Genomic DNA, 18,749 nt, shown 5'->3' with positions numbered 1-18,749 from the left:
AACATCAGGTGCTAAAAACATTTTAACAAAATATTGGCTTTTAAAGAAAATGAACCTTGATACACTTAAATACACCTCTCCAAAAAGACAGTGTCTCAATCACATAGGATGTTGTATTAAAACACAAACTTTAACTTACCCTTACATTCAAAAACCACTTGGGGAAGGTGGTCAAAAGGTACAAACTTCCAATTATAAGAATAAGGGATAGGAGGTACAACATGGCAACTATAATTAACACTAATATGATACATATGAATGTTAAGAGAATAAATCCTGAACTCTCTTTGGGACAAAAAAAAATTTTTTTTGCTTTCTTTTTATTGTATCTAATGAGCTGATGGATGCTAACTGAACTTACTGTGGTAATCACTTCACAATATATGTTACTCAAGCCATCATACTGTACACCTTAAACTTATACAATGATGTATGTCAATTATATCCCACTAAAACTGGGGGTGGGGGGGAAAGCCCTACTTCTCTTTATAGAGGTATTCCAGTTGATCAACTGAGAAGGAATGTTAGAATTAGAGGGCATTTGCAAACCACTAATGAAAAAAATGGAACCATGCCATTAATATAGCAGAGTCAGTAGCAACCAAACATAGGCCTCCTGATGGAAATATATATCATCATCTACGGATTATATTTGCCCTCTCCCCCACACTGTCCCTACCCTCAGAAATCAAACCTAAACAGATCTAAGCATGCTCAAAGTCTTAAATCTAGCCACCAATTTACAGGAAATACAGGGAATCAAGAGACATGTTTAACTAGAACATATTAAAACTATTCCAGAGGGACAGATTCAACTAAATCCAGAATGAGGGAAACTTTAAGAAAAATAACCTGGTTCCTTCAGCAAATAAATTATGAGGAAAATGAGAAGGGGCGGGGGGGGAACTGCAGGTTAAAATACATACCTACCAAATGTAATGTGTGATTGTGTTTGGATCCCAAACCAAGCAACCTAGTTATTTCAAACAATTTAGGGGGACACCTGGCTGGCTCAGTCCATAGAGCATGGGACTCTTGATCTCGAGGTTATGAGTTCAAGCCCCATGTTGGGTATAGAGCTTACTTTAAAAAAGGGAAGAAAAAAAAACTTAGGAAAATTTGAATTTTCTGCTTATTTGATGATGTTCATTTTTACAGGTAAGATAATGGTATGTGGTTATGATATTTTGGAGTCATGTCTTTTAGAGACATACTGAAATATTTACAAATGAAATAATTGTATATCTAGGATCTGCTTCACATTAACCCAGTAGCAGCTGTAGGGGAACGGGAAAGGGTATAGATGAAACAGTACTGGCTCTCAATTGTGTATGAAATTTTCAATAATAAATTGTTTAGAAGGGAATAAGTAAGTGGGGCGCCTGGGTGGCTCAGATGGTTGGGCGTCCGACTTTGGCTCAGGTCATGATCTCGCGGTTTGTGAGTTCGAGCCTCACATCAGGCTCTGTGTTGACGGCTTGGAGCCTGGAGCCTGAAGCCTGTTTCGGATTGTGTGTCTCCCTCTCTCTCTCTGCCCCTCCCTGGCTTGCACTGTCTCTCTCTCAAAAATAAATTTAAAAAAATTACTAAAAAAAAAAAAAAAAATTTAGAAGGGATTAAGAAAAAAAATCACTATCAATAACACCAATGGAACTAAAAAGACAGGAATGGATTTGTTTTGTTTCCAACACTCAAACCTGAGCAGCCCTGGACTAGTCACATGTCTTAAATGTCCCCATTGATTAAAGGGAGATAAATACCATCTAATAAATCTGTAAAATCATATTTGGTCAAGCTAGAAACCTATGAGATATTGTTAACTCTTCTGGATGTCCCAGTCTCTCCCATCTGGTCTGCCACAGAATCCTGTGTGTTCCCTCTCTCTTCCATCCTCCCACTACTGCCTATCACTGTGGTCTCGCACATTCCAACAGCCTCCCCATCAGCCTATTCCCCGCATTGTATACAGAACGATGCTTGTATACAGAATGATGCTCCTAAAATGAAAAATGTGATCAGGTCATTCCCAGTCCCACTTAAAACCCTTAAACTGCTTTAGACTGCCTTCAAGGCAAGAGTGCTTCCTTAAATTTTTGACGTAGTCCCTTCCCTAATTCCTTAAAATAACTTATAAGGCCATTATCTGAGATTATCTACCTCTCCAACTTTCATCTCTCCTTAATCTCCCTTCTCCCTCTATGCTTTAGCTTTGATTAAATTCTTGCAGTTTTTCCAATATACCCTGTACTCTGACTGCAGTTTCAGTATTCATGTCTGGAATGCTCTTTCCACCATCACTTCCTGGCTCAGTTAGCTCCTAACCTTCAAGTCTAAAAAGCTAAGTACCATTTCTTCAGAGAGGCCTACCCAGATCGCTTCTATACTAAGTTGAGTGTCTTCTCATAGCTCCAGAATACACTATTTGGTTCTTTGGGAACCTGCACTTCCTCTACCAGGACACTCAATACTTGTGGTAATCACCTTTGCCTATCTATCTGCTCTTCAGTTAAACTACAAACTCCAGAAGGGATAGGGCTGGAACTTGTTCACTGCTGAATCCTAAGTCTTTCCTAGTGCCTAGTAGCTAGTACCAAATTGCTGAATACATAAATATTTATAACTTTCTGGTCTATTTTTCTTATAACTAAGTTCCATCTTCCAAGTCTTCATCTGCAATAAAAAAAAGACTGGCCATGTAGGCATTTACAGGACCTAAATCCTACAAAGGAATGTACTATAAAGTAGACTGAAAACACAATGGGAATGAAGAACATAAATTGGGAAAAAAATACTCAAAATAATTTTAGTATAATTTATACCCACATTAACAATTTTACAGAAAGCTCAAGAGTGCCAATCTGATTAAATGAGAGTCAAAAGACACATTAATTCCCACCCAAGTATTAACAAGTTTTCAGACCTAGAATGTTAAGTCACTTAACTTCTCCAACCTCAGTTTCCTGATGTGTAAAATAAGAGAATCTCACTAGGTAGTGATTAAGATCTTTTCCAGGGCTAATATTATATGCATTAATATTTAAAAGATGAAAACACATGTAAACTATTGAAACATTATCAACTGGTTTCATCCTATGACCTTTTACCTCTTTTTTTATCTGCTTAGGGATGTTATAGCCTGTTAGGTTACCTTTAAACCTACTCGGCTATAAAAATCTCACAAAAAGCTCTCCACACCATTAACTTACATGTTTAACAAGAGTGACTGTAGTATGATTAAAGAACAGCATTTATCTAAACCCTGAATTACTCAAGTATGTTAAACTTTTAAATAATACTTACCCATTACCTATATTAAATGCTAGATGTCTTGAATTCCTGATATTTTCCATGGCAGTTTGAAGGCAAAGTTGTACTTGAGGGCATAAGACTTGGATTTATGGGCACAATTTAATGCCAAACTAAAAAGCTGAAGATTCATAGTTTAATTCACTCATAGGTCTGGTAACTGACATTGAAGTTGTTTATTAATGCCTAATTCCTGGTCATACTCTTCCAAACTCTCACACAATTCAGAGTTCACCCTATCACGACATTCCAGTAGTTACTAAATCCACATTTGTTTCATTAGGGCACTGACGTGTACGCATTTTATTTCGAAACCGGAATAACTTTTGAAAAAAAAAAAAAAACTAGCTATGGTAAGCTCTGTAAACATTCTACTGTTATCAGTAGACGCCTAGGTTGTAAGCAAACGATGGAAACTCCAGTCAAGTAGAAATCCGTTTGTTTCTTGGTTGAAAATAATTTCAAAGTAGTTTTGGCAACTGCGTGTCACACCAAATAAGTCATGGCAAGGAAATGAAATGTTAAAATGCACGTGGAGAAAAAAGGATGTACTTGGAAGAAACCGAGTGCATCTGACCAAGTGTAACGCTATCCTTTAGACTGCTCTCAAACAGGGCCACCTTCAAGCCCAGGAGCGCGAGGGCGCTACAGCTGACGTTCCGCAGCCACAGGTTGAATGACAAAGAGCCTCCGTCAGCACCAGTCCCGGGGCCGGCCAGCTGCACTGTTCCCTCCGCAAAGTCCACGCGCACCCTGCAGTCACGCCTTAGCTGCAGGGACTGCGGCTCCCCAAACCACCCTCGCAAGTCACCAGGTGGGGCAAGGATTGGCTGGCCCAGAAGGTTGGGGCGGGCATGCCACGAGTCCAAAATAACTCCCGCCCCGAGTCCCTTCCCTCGGATCAGAACGCGGCCAGGAGAGCCGGGAGGCACCACGTGAATCAGCCCCACGTCGTCCCTTTTCCAAATCAAAAGCATCTCTTGAGAAGACTCCTGAAGGCTGGGGAAGAGCGACTTTCCCAAGGTCACCGGCACCAAGACCCAACTCCTCGGCCAGGCCGGTAGCCGGCACCTGACCACGGGGGCCGCAGCTCAGCGGGGCGAGGCGCTGTCCCCACCGCCTCAAGGTCTCCTTCACCAACGCCGCGCTCCGGGGCCACGCGGCGGCCCGCGGCCACGATGCCCCTGCCGGGCCGCCTCCCTCCCCCGAGACTCAAGTCTGCATGCCTCCCACCCCATGGCTCCCGAGGCTCCCTCCCATCCTCGAGGGCAGCAGGGGCACCGCAGGGTCCGCGCCGAGCGCCGCCGCCGGCCGTTACTCAACTAACCGTTATGCGCGGCTCGCGGCGCCGAGCGTGTGCGTGACGCGGCTGGAGTTCCGCAGGGCCCAGGGTCCAGGTCGCGTCCTTCACCAGCTGCCTCGTTCGCTCTTTCGGGAACCCACGCGGCCGGTTGGTCACGTCGCAGCTCGCCAGCACTTTGTGGGGCCGGGCCCGTGGCGGGGCTGCCTTATAACCCGCCGGGACCGGAGCATGCGCACAGGGGGCGGAGTCGGCCCTCCCGGCCGCCGCCCCCTCCCCCCTATACATACGCCCGAACCGCGACTCGCGCCTCCACACGCTCGCAGGCGCGCGCGCCCGCCCGCCCGCGCGCGCCGGCGCCCCCTCCCCGCCACGTGACCGGCGGCTCAGCACGACCCGCGATTTGCACCCCCGCTACGCGGCGCGGACGGAGCCGCAGCGCTCCTCTGCGGAGCTTGCCCCTCAGGTCCTCAGTCCAAGGAGCTCGCGGTGACTTACACGCGTGCGGGACGCCGGCGCCGGCCTACCCCTCAGTCTCTGGCAGAGAAAAGGGAAAAGCCGCGAAGGACGGATGGGGCGTACCCCCGGGGGCCTGACTCAGGTGTGGGGGGCGACGGGCGGGCGCGCGGGGGAGCCGGGAAGCTGCTGGAAGAGGAGGGGCTGGGCGGGGTGTGAATGGATGCGGGTGCACCTCGGGCCCGGGAAGAGGCAGAGGGGCGGGCGGTGCGAGCGCGGGCTGTGGCCTCCGCAGAGTTGGGTGAACTCGGGGAAGTCACCCAAACCCTCAGGGCCTGTTTCCTGTTCTCTAAAATGGCAACGGTAGTAGATCCGACCTCATAGGCGCTTTTGGTGGTTTTGACGAATTTATGGAACTTTCTTAATACAGAGCCTGCCCTGTGGTATTTGGTGGATGGTGGTGGTTAAACACAGAAACCGGGAAATAAGAGCGGCTCAGAGGGTGGCGACCCCTGTCTCTAGGGGGAAGGTGTGTATGCCAGAAACGGGGAGACAAGGGAATGCAAAAGCCAAATTTCTATGGACACCGAATGTTCGGGACAGGACATAATCAGAGCTAGCAGTTTTGAGGGACCGATTATATACTTAGCAGTTCACCTGAATTATCCTCATAATCTTATGAGGTCGGTAACTATTAACATTTTAACAAATAAGGGACCTAAGGCTCAAGAGAGGTTAAGTAACCTTCCAGAGGTCACAGAGTAAGTGGCCAACACCTACAGTCAGACTCCAGAGCCAGATTTTGTCCTAAGAGCCATTGTAGTTTCTTGAGCAAGTCTTGACAGGGGAAGTGGTTCTGTTTAAGTGATCAGATTGAATAATTATGAGGTGTCTCTGAAGTTGGCCTTCAGGAAATACCAAAAATGTATGAAGGCCCCTGCCTTCAGAGAGTTTACAGATTTTAGGGGCAATCTCCCATTCAGGCAGAAGAGATCAGCCAGCATTTGATGACGATTTGCTCTTTCCCCCAACCGAGTCCTTCCTTCCTCCTCCCACCCTTGATTCTCACAAAAACCCTGTGAGATTGGCTCTAAGGTTTTGTTTTACAAGTGAAGAACTGAGATTGAAGAGTGGGGATTGAAGGGTCCGGTTCTGAGAGGTGATTGTGCTTTCCCCTTACCCACTCTGCTTCTGTTTCACACAACGAAAAGTTTTCAGTAATAGTTCAACACCTTAGAAGACGGTATGGAATCTATGGCCAAGTACTGCGTATGAGCAGCAATTAATTGCTTCTCACCTTTGATAAATGCTGAGAAGGAAGGCACTTTAGGCCATGGGGGTGTCTAGGACTTAGAACAGTAGTGCTTTAGGATTATTAGGGTGGTAGCAGCATTCATGGTAGACGGTAGGAGAATTGAGTTAAGGAGACAGCATGGGACTGGTTCGGACATGAGCTTATCAGGGCCCGAACTATAGAATGGAGTGGGAAGCAGTAGATTAAGATGATTCTAGGAAACCCGAAAAGAAGACTTATATAGGGTGGGATGGGTTTATATTATCAACCCAGGAGCCAGATCTCCACAGTTTCAATTTTGATACTTGGCACTTATAAGCTCTATATCCTTAGGCAAATTATTTTACTCTCTAAGCCTCATTGTCTGCTTTGTAAAACAAGGATAGTACCTACCTCCTAGGGTTGTTATAATAAAAATACTATTTACTTAAGTGTTTGGCAGAAAGTAAGCACTAAATAATTGTATAACTGTGGAAACCCGTGAAACCGAGCCCTAAAGATTAATCCTAAAGGCACTTCACTTGAATAGACCCCTTCCAGGACCTGACAGGGGCCCTAACAATGTGTTCACAGGATTATATTAGTGTTTTATTGTAATTTTGTATTCCTTTTCTTGAAAATGTCCACCAAAATTGTGTATGCTGCATGCTCCACAAAATCTGGATCTGTCCCTAGTAGAAACTGTAGTGTTGTGAAGAGTACATACTTTGGGATCAGAAGGTTTGTTCCCATAATTTACTATTGGTGTTACTCTGGACAGTTAATTCATTGAACCATTGAACTCTTCTGGGCCAGGTAAATTGGAGATAATATCTATCAGCCCAAGCTATTGTGATAATTAAGTAAGAGTATATGCAGAAGGGGTTGGTAAAACTTGGAAAGCACTCCACAAGTGTTTATGATTAACATTATAGTTTGTTCATAAAGTGCATAAGAGGGAAAGATCAAAAGCAAGGAAAAGGTTCTTAGCTGAAAAAGTAGAAACAGGGTGGGTGAGCTGGCAAAACTGATGAAATAATACAGGTAAAATGTTTTTCTGCCAAGTTTCTTCCTGATTAATCCATGAGACATTGAAGAAATAAAATTGTAGTAGTTGCAGGATCAGAAATTTAGCGCCGAGAGGAGGTTGAAGATCATCTGACACAACCCACCACATTTTACGGAAATGGAAATTAAGGTCCAGAGAGCTAAAAGATTTTTCTAAGGTCACTCATCTAATAAATGGCATGTGCCAAGTAATCTTTAAGGTAAAAAGCATTTCACGGTGGGGTCTTTCAGAATCATTACATCAAAACCAGAGAAGGCATGATATTCTCTAGTGGCTTTTGGTTTTATCATGAAATTCTTCAGATTCACCTTCCTGTTTTAGAGGCTGATAGACTGGATGATGCATGGGTAATCTGCTGTTGGCAAGCTTGTTAAGTGAGCAAAACTTCTGAAGATTTTAAGGTAAGAGTTATAACCAGAAATTTGTAATGGGATGAGAAATGCAAAAAATTTGAAAATGTGGAACAGTTACTATTTAAGCTGAGTAAGTTATCCAGTTGCTTTATCTAAAAAGGAAAATAATAAAATTATAATTTATTTTTTTCTGGAATTAAAATACTACACTTACATTCCCCTTAATTATTCCATCATTTGTCTGTGTTAGGAAATAGGAAGATGCTGTTATTCACATTTCACTAGCACCAAACAAAGCAGGAAAGGGTTTTTTATTATAAACACAACAATACTTAATTGATTAAGAAAAATTCCCCATTTATAATTTATGATAACTCAAAACAGAATATAGAAAATGAAATTTGAAATTTGCTTTCAACCAAATTGCCTGAGGCTCTGTTTGTATGTGGCAGTCCAGTTCCTATACCCTTACTCCATTCATGGTTTGATACAGCTTGTCTCCTTCTGCTTCTCTCTGCCAGCACAGAGACAGTTTTGGTCTATGCTCTTTCTAATCTATATCATTGTTTAGGATCTTTCCTAGTAAGCATTCCTTCTAGGCGTGGCCCTCCATATTTGCCAGACCTGTCTACCTCCTTGATCCTGGCTAACCCTGGGCTTCTTCCTTCCTTTTACCTTTTCTCCCTCCTCCCTTCCCTCCCTTTCTTCCTGTCTTTAGTATTCTAGGCAGATGGGGTAGGGATTGGAAATATAATAATAATAATAATAATAATAATAATAATAATAAATTGGTGTTATAATTAGGGAGTGCTTATTATATGCCAGGCATTGATCTTAGCACTTCATATAGTAATTCATTTACTATTCATAAAAATACTATGAACTAGGTACTGTTATAATCCCCATTTTACAGACAGATACAGATACAAGAAGTTAACTTGCTTAAGGGCATATAATATTTTCTGGAATCATCAGGAAGTATTCATTTAGTTTTCACCAAAAATACAGGAGCAGAAGTGGTTATAAATAACTATTAATACCATAGGAAACTAATCCCTAGAGTTTGAAGACCTCTTGATTTAGGAAGATCCTGTTCTAGTTTCCTTCTACCCATCACAGGGCTAAACAATCCTTATAAAAGCTGTTGGCCACAAAATCTGCCTTTGAAACCAGAAAGTGCACTGCAGGAAACTACTCCCTGATTATCTGAATTTGGGATAGTTGTGAGCCTCTAGGCAGTAAGTTGGGGGTGGAGACATTGGGACATATTTTTTAAAGCTTAATTTTAAGATTACCTGTATTCCAGGAAGTTCTGGGTGTCCTGGCGCCTATATTCCATGCTGTAAGATCTTTCATTGTGAGAACTTGGGTCTTATGGCTCTTACCCAACAGCAGCAGCAGGCAGTTGGAAATTCTGAACAGCTGCACCTCAAGCTTGATGTGAGTTAGAAGAGGGGTGCATGCAATGAAGGAGACCTCTTAGATCATAATGATTAGCTTTATGTATCCACCTGCCTGGGTAGCCAGACCTGGGTGTTCTAACTGGACCTTGATGCTGCTGCACTGGTGAATGAGATGAGGCTTAAATAAAGCATGAGCTTAATCTGTGGTGACCTCTGAGAACTGTGAATCTGCCACAGTGCCCCGTGCCACACAATATCTATGACACCTGTGCCCAAGTGAGGTCCAGGGGCTACCAACCTCACTTCTGAACTGTGTATTAATAGAGTGAAGCCTCCTCCCTCCCCCCACCACCTTACATTTTGCACAAACCATGAGTTCAGATGTTATGCCTGCTGTGCTTTGGTAGGATTATTTTTACGGCCATAGAGTGAAGTTATACCTGTTTGGTAGGTATATCTACCTTTGGGTAGGGTGCAGAGTTTCCTTAAATAAGACATTCTTATTATCAGTCATTCAAAGAAGAAGAAGGTCCTCATACAGGAAAAACTTGGAACATAGAACAGATAGAAGGTGGCACTGGTGGATTTACCTTTTCAGGGTTTGAACTTAGAGGAGTTAGAAAATGTTGAGGGCCCTCCCCACTTACATAAGGGAAATGGCCTGTGCCACAGAGCTGCCTAGTAGGAGCCAGGCTGACAGGCTTCTGTGGATACCCAAAAGGGAAGGTAAGTACTCGTGTTTTATAAGTCTGTCGATTAATGCATCACTCTACCTTATCCCTGAATTTTAGCCAAGTTTAATCTAAATCACCGATTGAAAATTGAAAAGCCTTCAAGGACTAGGAAGAGGTAACCAAGCCCAGTATAAGGAGTGGTGAGCAGCATGGTGAAAGTGACCATACCCATCTAGGCCTCAAAGTTCAGATGTTTCAAATGTGCTTCATGAAGCTCTTCCCTAAATAATACTAATCACAGTACAAGTTTACTGGACATTTTTACATCATACATTGTTCAATAATGCAGAAGAAAATAGAGTTTTTTAAACTCCTAATACTTTATTTTTAATCAGTATGAAGGGGAAAACAATAGTGATAGGAAATTGTATGGAGGGTTGAAAATGAGGAATGGGCAGGCAGTAGGGAGGAGGCCAAACACATATTACGGCAGCTAGTCTGTTCCAGCTTGAGCTCTGCTGAGCTATTTAAGAAGCAGGTAAGGAGTGCCTGGGTGGTTCTCTCGGTTGAGCACTTGACTTCAGCTTGGGTCATGATCCTAGGAGTTGTGGGATTGAGGCTCAGCATGGAGCCTGCTTGGGATTCTCTCTCTGTGTCCCCCCTGCCCCTCTCCCTGCTCACACTCTATGTCTTAAAAAAAAAAAAAAAAAAAAAAAAAAGAAAGAAAGAAAAGGGAATGCTCCCAACCCCCAGTCTTCCTCGTGGTGTCAGTGATAATTTATGAAAGTTTCCCCAAGGAAAAGTTTAAGTCAGAACAAGAGTCTTAGTAACAAGATTTGGCAGTCTCCTCCCTATGTGGAGATTCTCCTTTCGTTGTCACCTTTGGCAGATCAAGATTCAAGTTTAAGAGACCCAGTGGATTTCCTGACAACTTCTTCCACAATTTTCTCTCATCTCAGGCCATGGTTCCATTTGGTCATGGCTACAGTGACTGAAATGGCCCACTATACTCTTGGCGGTGGACAGCCTTCAGCCTCAGGTGCCAAGCTAACTGCTTATAGACAATTCTCTCTAGTGTCTTCAAACTCATAGTCTCACACTGAGGGCTTTAATTTTATCCTGTTTTGGTAGAGCCCTCTTTAAGTCTTCTAGGTGTGCATATATACCTCTGACTATTTATCACCTCTAATCTAGTAGCAAGAAAGAAACTGGAAAATCTTGTAGTAGAGGAATACCCTTTGTACTATGCTACCAACTTCGAGGACTGCTGGCCTGCTCAGTACCTCAGGGCCAGAAGTATAGTAACTCTCATCAAGCTCAGAATACACCATTCTGGGGCCACTTGGGTGGCTCAGTCAGTTAAGCATCTTGACTTTCGGCTCAGGTCATGATCTCACAGTTCGTGGGCCCAAGCCCTGTGTCGGGCTCTATGCTGACAGCTCAGAGCCTGGAGCCTGCTTTGGATTCTGTGTCTCCCTCTCTCTTTGCCCCTCCCCTGCTCATGCTTTCTCTCTCTGTCTCTCTGAAAAATAAATAAACATTAAGAAAAAAAAAAAAAAGAATACACCATTTCTTTTTTTTTTTTTTTTTTTTTTTTTTAAGAATACACCATTTCTGCTTCAGCCATTGTTTTCACCAGTCTCTCGTCCCCACCATGCACACACACCTTATTGTTTGTATACTCACCATAGCCACATCAGTGGGAACAAGAATCTAGAAAAGTTAAATGCTGCAGGAAGTTAACAAGAGGCACAAAGACATAAATTGCAACAGGTAAGACTCATCAGGTGTAGACGTCTAAGTAGAAGACTGCATACGGCCTTCGTCTCATATTCCATTAGGCCCAGACAGGCTGGTAATAGGGTTTTGCTTCTGTTTGCAATGAAAAGATGAAGTTAATCTGGGAGCCCCCTAACTCCCATCTTGTATATCTCCTATGGTTCACTAGTCATTCTTTTGACCAATGCAGGTGTGACCACATCATGCATGAAACAGCCCAGACGTGCTTCAACCATAACATGGGAGTACATGATTCAGACTATGTCGGCAACATAGCTCACTTACGGAATCCAGTGGAATGAGAGACAGATGGACTCCAAGAGTCATTGGGGAGAACTCTTCATCACTGCAGCCATGCACCTAAACCTAAACAGGTTTTTCTGCCAAGAATCTAGGGAAATCCCATCCCATCTCCCCAAATTTATAGATAACATCACTAAGGTTTTTTTTACCTGACAAGTACTATAAAGCTGAGATTGTGCTCACTTTGGTAGCACATATACTAAAGAAAAGCTGAGATTTTTTTTTTAATGTTTATTTATTTTGAGAGAGTGGGGAAGGTCCAGAGAAAGAGAGAGAATCCCAAGCAGGATCTGCCATCAGTGCAGAGCCTGACATGGGGCTCAGTCCCATGAACCGTGAAGTCACGACCTGAGCCTGAAAACAAGAGTTGGACACTTAACCAACTGAGCCACCTAGGCACCCCTATTAAGCTGAGATTTAAATCTAGGTCTATTTTACTTAGCCTGTGTTAAATACTAGGCTATTTTCATTTTATTTTGTTCAAAATCCTGAGGTCATAGAGAATAGAAGGGTAGTGATGAGGTGGATAATAGGAGGCAGAAAACGCTGGGTTGTTTTAAAGTCTCAACCCTGAGCCTTCTATCTTTTGTACACTGTTTCTTCATAGAAGACACTTTCTCCTACCTGGTAAGTTGTGTACAGGACAACATGGAAATAAAGGAGAGGCAGATAGACCAACAAGGGAGTAATTTTAGTAATTCTATTATATAATTCAAACCTCCTTGTAATGCAATTTAGCTTCCCCACTGGTTGTGAATTAATCAGGTTTCATAATTATATTTATAATCAGGTTCTTTCTACGTAATTATTGTTTGTACTTGAGCAAATTGCTTAGGAAGGCCACCTCCAAATCCAAATTAAATGTTTCATTTCCTATTTCCTTTATGGGGGCACATGATTATTTTGGGAAAAGCATTGGCTTGACAATTAAATTCCATGTCTTGCTGTATCTCCTAGGGAAGACCTAGATCTCTTTTAATTATTTTTTAATATTACATATTCACAAGTCTTACCAACCCATGGATGGGAAGGAAGGGCTCTTAGTGGATCCCTGAAGTATTACAGACCTCAGGCAAACTTGTATGCGGTCTTTGTATTTTAAAAATTCAGGTATTCCGGGAAGCCTGGGTGGCTTAGTCAGTTGAGCATCAGACTCTTGATTTTGGCTCAGGTCCTGATCCCAGGATCGTGGGAGCAAGCCCCACATCAGGCTCCATGCTGAATGTAGAGCCTGCTTGGGATTCTCTGTCTCCCTCCGCCCCTACCCTGCTCATGTTCTCTCTTCTCTCTCTCTTTAAAATGAATAAATAAAAAGGGAGTAAAATTCATGTATTCTAAATCCCTAATGAGTTGTCCACTATTAAAAATGCAAAAGCTTCAGAATTCAGAAATTACCTTAACAATATCAGATAGCCATATAAACATGTTGTGATCTAAATTAAACATTCTCCATGTAGAAAACTTTTCTTTGCGTTAGCAAAGCAAATAAAATTTCTCCTTAATTTTCACCTGAAGAGGGAAAGCTAGGGTGAGTGAAGAACAGGGTGTATTTTAAGCTAGGTATGAAAGGCCTAACAGAAAAATCAAGGATAGATTTTTCTCTTGTATGTTGAAGAGAAATTTAAATTATGTGTTAGTGTTTGGTATGCTTTCCTGTCAGTTTGGAAAGTTAACCTTTCCAGGACAATCTCTACCAGAAATTAAGGCGCTTTTTTTCCCCCTAAAGTTTATTTATTTATTTTGAGAGAGAGAGAGAGAGCATACCCGTGGGAGGGGCAAAGGGTGAGGGAGAGAGAGAATCCTTGCCGTCATTGCAGAGCCTGACACGAGACTCAATCTCACAAATCAGGTGAGATCTTGACCTGAGCCGAAATCGGGAGTTGGACACTTGGGGCTCTGTGCTGACAGTGTGGACCCTGCTTGGGATTCTGTCTCCCTCCTTCTCTCTCTGCCCCTCCCCCACCTCAAAATAAATTAAAAAAAAAAAAGAGTGGGATGTTTAACTGACTGAGCCACTGAGCCACCCCAAGCTTTCTTTTCAAAAAGATTTTTGCCTACTCCTTTTCAGAGAGATAGCAAGACATGTTTGACTGAAGAACATTTGCCACCTTTTGGTTATCCAGTGTAGTGTAGTACAGTTCCTTTTATCCCACTTCCCTTTATTTTCATAGACTGGAAGATATCCAAAAATAAACGTGTTCAGAAATGGAGGTATACATACATGAAAGCTAAGGACAGTCCCGTGTATCTAGGTCTCTAGGCAATCTTTTCCTGGTCTTTTCGTCTTGGTATTCTACCCTTATCAGAAAAAAAAAAAAAAAAAAAAGAAAGAAAGAAAAAGGACTGTGCTGTAGACTCACTATATGAAAGTGCCTCACTTTCCTGAGAATTTTGATCCTTGTATTCAAGATATATGTGGAGTTTGGTTCAGTTAGATTTATGACACCAGAATTGTTGAAAAGCAATAAATTACTACTATAATTTCTGTTTTATTTTAAATAATAATGATCTCTGTTTTTAACTTGTTTGGGAAAGAACAAGCTATGAACTTTTCTCAGCCTTTGATGCAGGACTCCAGCTAAACTAGCAAAAGACACTGCCTCAAAGAAACTAAATATTTTTTTTCTTTAACAATTTAACTTTCTATCTTTTCTCCTTCAAGATGTATCATTATAAACTTCTTACAAACAAGGACTGTTTCTTCTCATGGTATCCTGCAGATTGCCTTATACAGACCTACATATGGCTAATAAAAACTTGAGTATTTTAAAACGGCGAGTCTCAATGTAATGATGATGATGGTAAATGGCAACTAACATTTATATAAAAAGTCTGTGCTAGACGCCGTTGTAAACGTTTCACACAGAATTGCTCAATGTAAAACCACTTCTATCCAGTCATCCTTAATTTTTTGGCAAACCTCTTTCAGAATCTGTGTTACAGTGAATTCCACAATTCAGCCTTCATTTCCCCAACAAGAATAGCTAGAATTCCACTCTCATCCTTTATTATTTTGACTCCAGGAAACTGTCACTTTTTCCATCCATGCTTGTCCCTAAGGCTTGACCTGAATACACACAGCAGGTTGCTGCTTTGCTTATCTTAGGACATAAAGAAGTAAACAAAGCCTAAAGTAATTTTGCAGTTGGTGTAAATCCTTGCTCACCTTCACCGAAGTGAGAGATACAATAAACCTGTTGTTGAAGTCTGTCTGCCCTACCTTTTACTATTTTTCAGAAAAATATTAGGACCAGCTTCCTCAGCAAATGTAGGGAGATAACAGATCTTCCTGGATATTATGATGGAGTTATATCCTAATAAATCCATTGTAAATTGAAAATATCCTAAGTTGAAAATGCATTTTTTAATATACCTAACCTACTGAACATCATAGCTTAGCCTAACCTACCTTAAACCTACTCAGAATACTTATGTTAGCCTGCAGTTGGGCAACATCATCTAACACAAGACTATTTTATACTAAAGTGTTGCATATCTCATGTAATTTATTGAATACTGAAAGTGAGAAGCAGAACGGATGTGTGGGTACAAAGTGGCTGTAAGCACAGGGTTGTTTACCCTCACGATCACAGGGCTGACAGAGCTGCAGCTCACTGCCCCTGCCCTGCTTCATGGGAGAGGATCATACTGCATGTATATCACTAGCCAGGAAAAAGATCACAATTTGGAAGTAAGGTTTCTACTGAACGTATCACTTTCACACCATGGGTAAGTCAAAAAAATCGTTAAGTCCAATCATCCTAAGTCAGGGACCATCTACATTATGAAACTTCTTTGTAATATAATAAAGAGTAATGGGTTGTTTCCATTTAGAAATCTAACAAAGTGATAATAGTTTTTCTCCCCATTCGGTCTTGATTTCTGTTTTAAAAAGCCATTCAGTCTCATGCAATTAGGAAATTGCACTGCTTAGCAGTGAGATGAAGGTTGATAAAACTGCCATTAGACAAGCTTGGGACCTGACTCTTTAATAATGGAGTTAGTACACTTTCTTCCAGACCACAAGAGGTGTTTCTGCCAGAGTGGTGGTTCACAGACCTGGAGGGTGGAGGATAATCTGGCTTTGTTTACTGAGGAATTTTTAAGGCACTAGCCTAGAACACACTTACAAAAATGCTGTTCTGCCAACCAAAGCTCCTTTCTTGGTGATATCACAATTCTGCCATTTCTGAAGATTTACAGATATTGACCATTTACAGCCTTAAGACTTTGCTGTGGTTTTGGCACATAACGCCACTGCTATACATTATGGATTACACAAGGCTTTTGTGCAAGTTTTAAGTGCAAGGGCAAGTGTAAGGCACTGATTCATTTTACTTAATTCATCCATTTATTCATTTAGTCTTTCACTCCGTGTTTACTGAGTGCCTACTATGTGTAATAAAATTTTTATTAAATTCTATTTTTAAATTGTTAATTCCTGTACGTGGAATAAAAATTATAAGGTACAAGAAGTATACAGTGAAAAGGAAACCCTGCACCCCTGATACCCAGCCATTCACCTCACCTGGTAGAAAACCAATATTAATACTAACATTTTGGTACTTTGTATCCTGTGTATATTCTATGTATATAAATACACATTTTTTATGTTATGGTGGCATACTGCATATAATATTCTGTCCCTCTTTTTTTTTTTAAGTTTATTTTGAGAGAGAAAGAGAAAACCAGCAGGGGAGGGGCAGAGAGAGAGGGGACAGAGGATCTGAAGCAGGCTCTGTGCTGAAAGCAATTAGCCCTATGCGGGGCTTGAACTCACGAACCATGAGATCATGACCTGAGCCAAAGTCGGACATTTAACCAACTGAGCCACCCAGGCACCCCATGTTTCTCTCTGTTTTTCACTTAACTGGTTCTAAGATTTATTGCTCTTTTGGTACATTGGATTAATTTCAACATCACAACCAACACATTTCAATATTAAAGTGTTAGTTAAAAAACAGGATGTCCCAGAAAAGACCTTGAAGTGATTTCCTTAATGTCAGTAAGGACAGTGTTTGTTACAGAATCAAAAAGTAACACAAACTTTTGTCTTTTCTAAAAAACAAATTCTAAAAATAGTTATACACATGAAACAACCCAAAATACAAGAGAAATTAAAAGATATATTCCAAAAAAGAATAGACACAGGCTCAGAGAAAGGTAAAGGGACAGTAAGTTATGTGAAGATGTGCTTTGTTATTCCGTACATGGCCAGTGAGTTACAACTTGTTCTTTTGAATGATCAACAATCAACAATAACCTGCTGAGCCAGTAAGTCAGAGCCCAGCAAGGGGGTTCTGTGGGTTTCCAGTGCTTCTAGCTTAATATCCTAAAGGCTCTAAAGAGCACCACATTTGTTAGGCCACAGAAGACTTATTTATTTATTATTATTATTTATTTTTATTTTTATTTATTTTTTTTTAAGTTCTGGTGAAGGTAGCCACTTCAAGGTGTTTGCCTATTTATTTACCTAGCTAGTCCATACACACAATGTGCTGAATCAAATTGTAGGTACATACCTGAATGTAAATCTTTTCTTTTGCTGCCATAATTTTGATACATACACTGTAATAAGTTGTACATTTAAAATTGAATACCCACAATGTGCTAATGTCCTGCCAATTTATCTGGTATTGGCCTACCAATGTTTAAGATTTATTAATGTTTCAGTGCACAAAATTAATGAAGTTCTCAGTATTTTAATTCAAGATACTTCATTTTTAAAATGTTGCTGGGAATGGTGCTCCAGAAAAGAGTCCTCAAAGGATTTATTGGTAAGTTTGTGATTTACATTGCAAAACAAAACAGGGACGCCTGGGTGGCTCAGTTGGTTAAGCGCCCAACTTCAGCTCAGGTCATGATTTCATGGTCTGTGAGTTCGAGCCCCACATCAGGCTCTGTGCTGACAGCTCAGAGCCTGGAGACTGCTTTGGATTCTGTGTCTCCCTCTCTGGCCCTCTCCCACTCATGCTCGCTCGCTCTCTCTCTCAAAAATGAATAAACGTTAAAATAAAATTAAAAAATAAATAAAATGCAAAACAAAATCATAAAGTGGTTCATGGATAGTCCAGAGGAAAACTAAAAAAAGGGGGGGACATTAGTTGAAGTTTGGTCTGGGACCATAATTATGATGATTATGATCTCCAAAAACAACTTTGAATCTCCCTGAATCTGCAGGGTACCTTATAAAATTTATCCCATCAAAAATAATGAGGCATTTTGAGGTGTCTCAAAAAGGAAAGTGGTGAGCAAGTGGAGAAATGAACAAAGTAATGGAGTAGACACTTAACCAAAAAAAAAGAAGTGCAAATGACCAAAACCAAATAGAAAAATATTCAGTAGTAATCAGATATGTATATTGACAAGGGCTCCTCTAAATTACAAAGCCTAGAACCTCAAGGTTTTTTTCACAAGGCATATTAGCAAGGATTTCTTTAAATTATAAAACCTGTTTCATGGGGCAGCTGAGTGGTTGCATCAGTTGAGCGTCTGGCTCTTGATTTTGACTCAGGTCATACCAGAGTTGTGGGATCAAGCCCCACATCCGACTCTGCATTGAGCGTGGAGTCTGCCTAGGATTCTCTCCCTCTACCCCTCTCCCTTGCTCTCCCTCTAGCTCTAAAATAAAAACAAATACAGAAAAGAAATATAAATAAAAACTATAAAACCTGTTTTATAACCCCCAGGGTGTCTGGAAACCAGCACTCAAAAATTGCTAGTGGGAGTAACTCTAGTTATGAAATTTATTCTTAAGAACTAATCATTTATTCTTGTACAAATTTGTTCACTACAGTGTTATTTATAACACAGATTTTAAATAACCTAGATGT

The 18,749-nt window shown here is 41.3% G+C and overlaps 2 protein-coding genes across 4 annotated transcripts in view; one reads left to right on the top strand and one right to left on the bottom strand.

Annotated features, from left to right (window-relative positions):
• Positions 1–18,749, bottom strand: part of SLC16A1 (solute carrier family 16 member 1) — a 63,031-nt gene that overhangs the window by 41,753 nt on the left and 2,529 nt on the right. The window contains exon 1 of one of the 2 annotated variants that reach the window (XM_078451548.2): positions 4,634–4,797. The exons of the other annotated variant lie outside the window; for it this stretch is intronic. The gene's annotated coding sequence lies outside the window, so the exon portion shown is untranslated. Of the gene's footprint in view, positions 1–4,633; positions 4,798–18,749 lie in introns of those variants that run through there. 2 annotated transcript variants of the gene reach the window in all.
• LRIG2 (leucine rich repeats and immunoglobulin like domains 2) overlaps positions 4,906–18,749 on the top strand; it is a 164,329-nt gene continuing 150,485 nt past the window's right edge. Inside the window, exons 1-3 of one of the 2 annotated variants that reach the window (XM_078451543.2) lie at positions 4,906–5,207; positions 5,493–5,591; positions 7,726–7,805. The gene's annotated coding sequence lies outside the window, so the exon portion shown is untranslated. Of the gene's footprint in view, positions 5,208–5,492; positions 5,592–7,706; positions 7,806–18,749 lie in introns of both variants that reach the window. The other variant, XM_078451544.2, reaches the window with a different exon arrangement.

This window comes from Panthera onca, chromosome C1, assembly GCF_046562875.1.
Source record: "Panthera onca isolate mPanOnc1 chromosome C1, mPanOnc1 haplotype 2, whole genome shotgun sequence".
NCBI classification, from domain to species: Eukaryota; Metazoa; Chordata; class Mammalia; order Carnivora; family Felidae; genus Panthera; species Panthera onca.
Note: the sequence above shows the minus strand (reverse complement) of the source record. Positions and strands in the feature narration are given on the sequence as shown.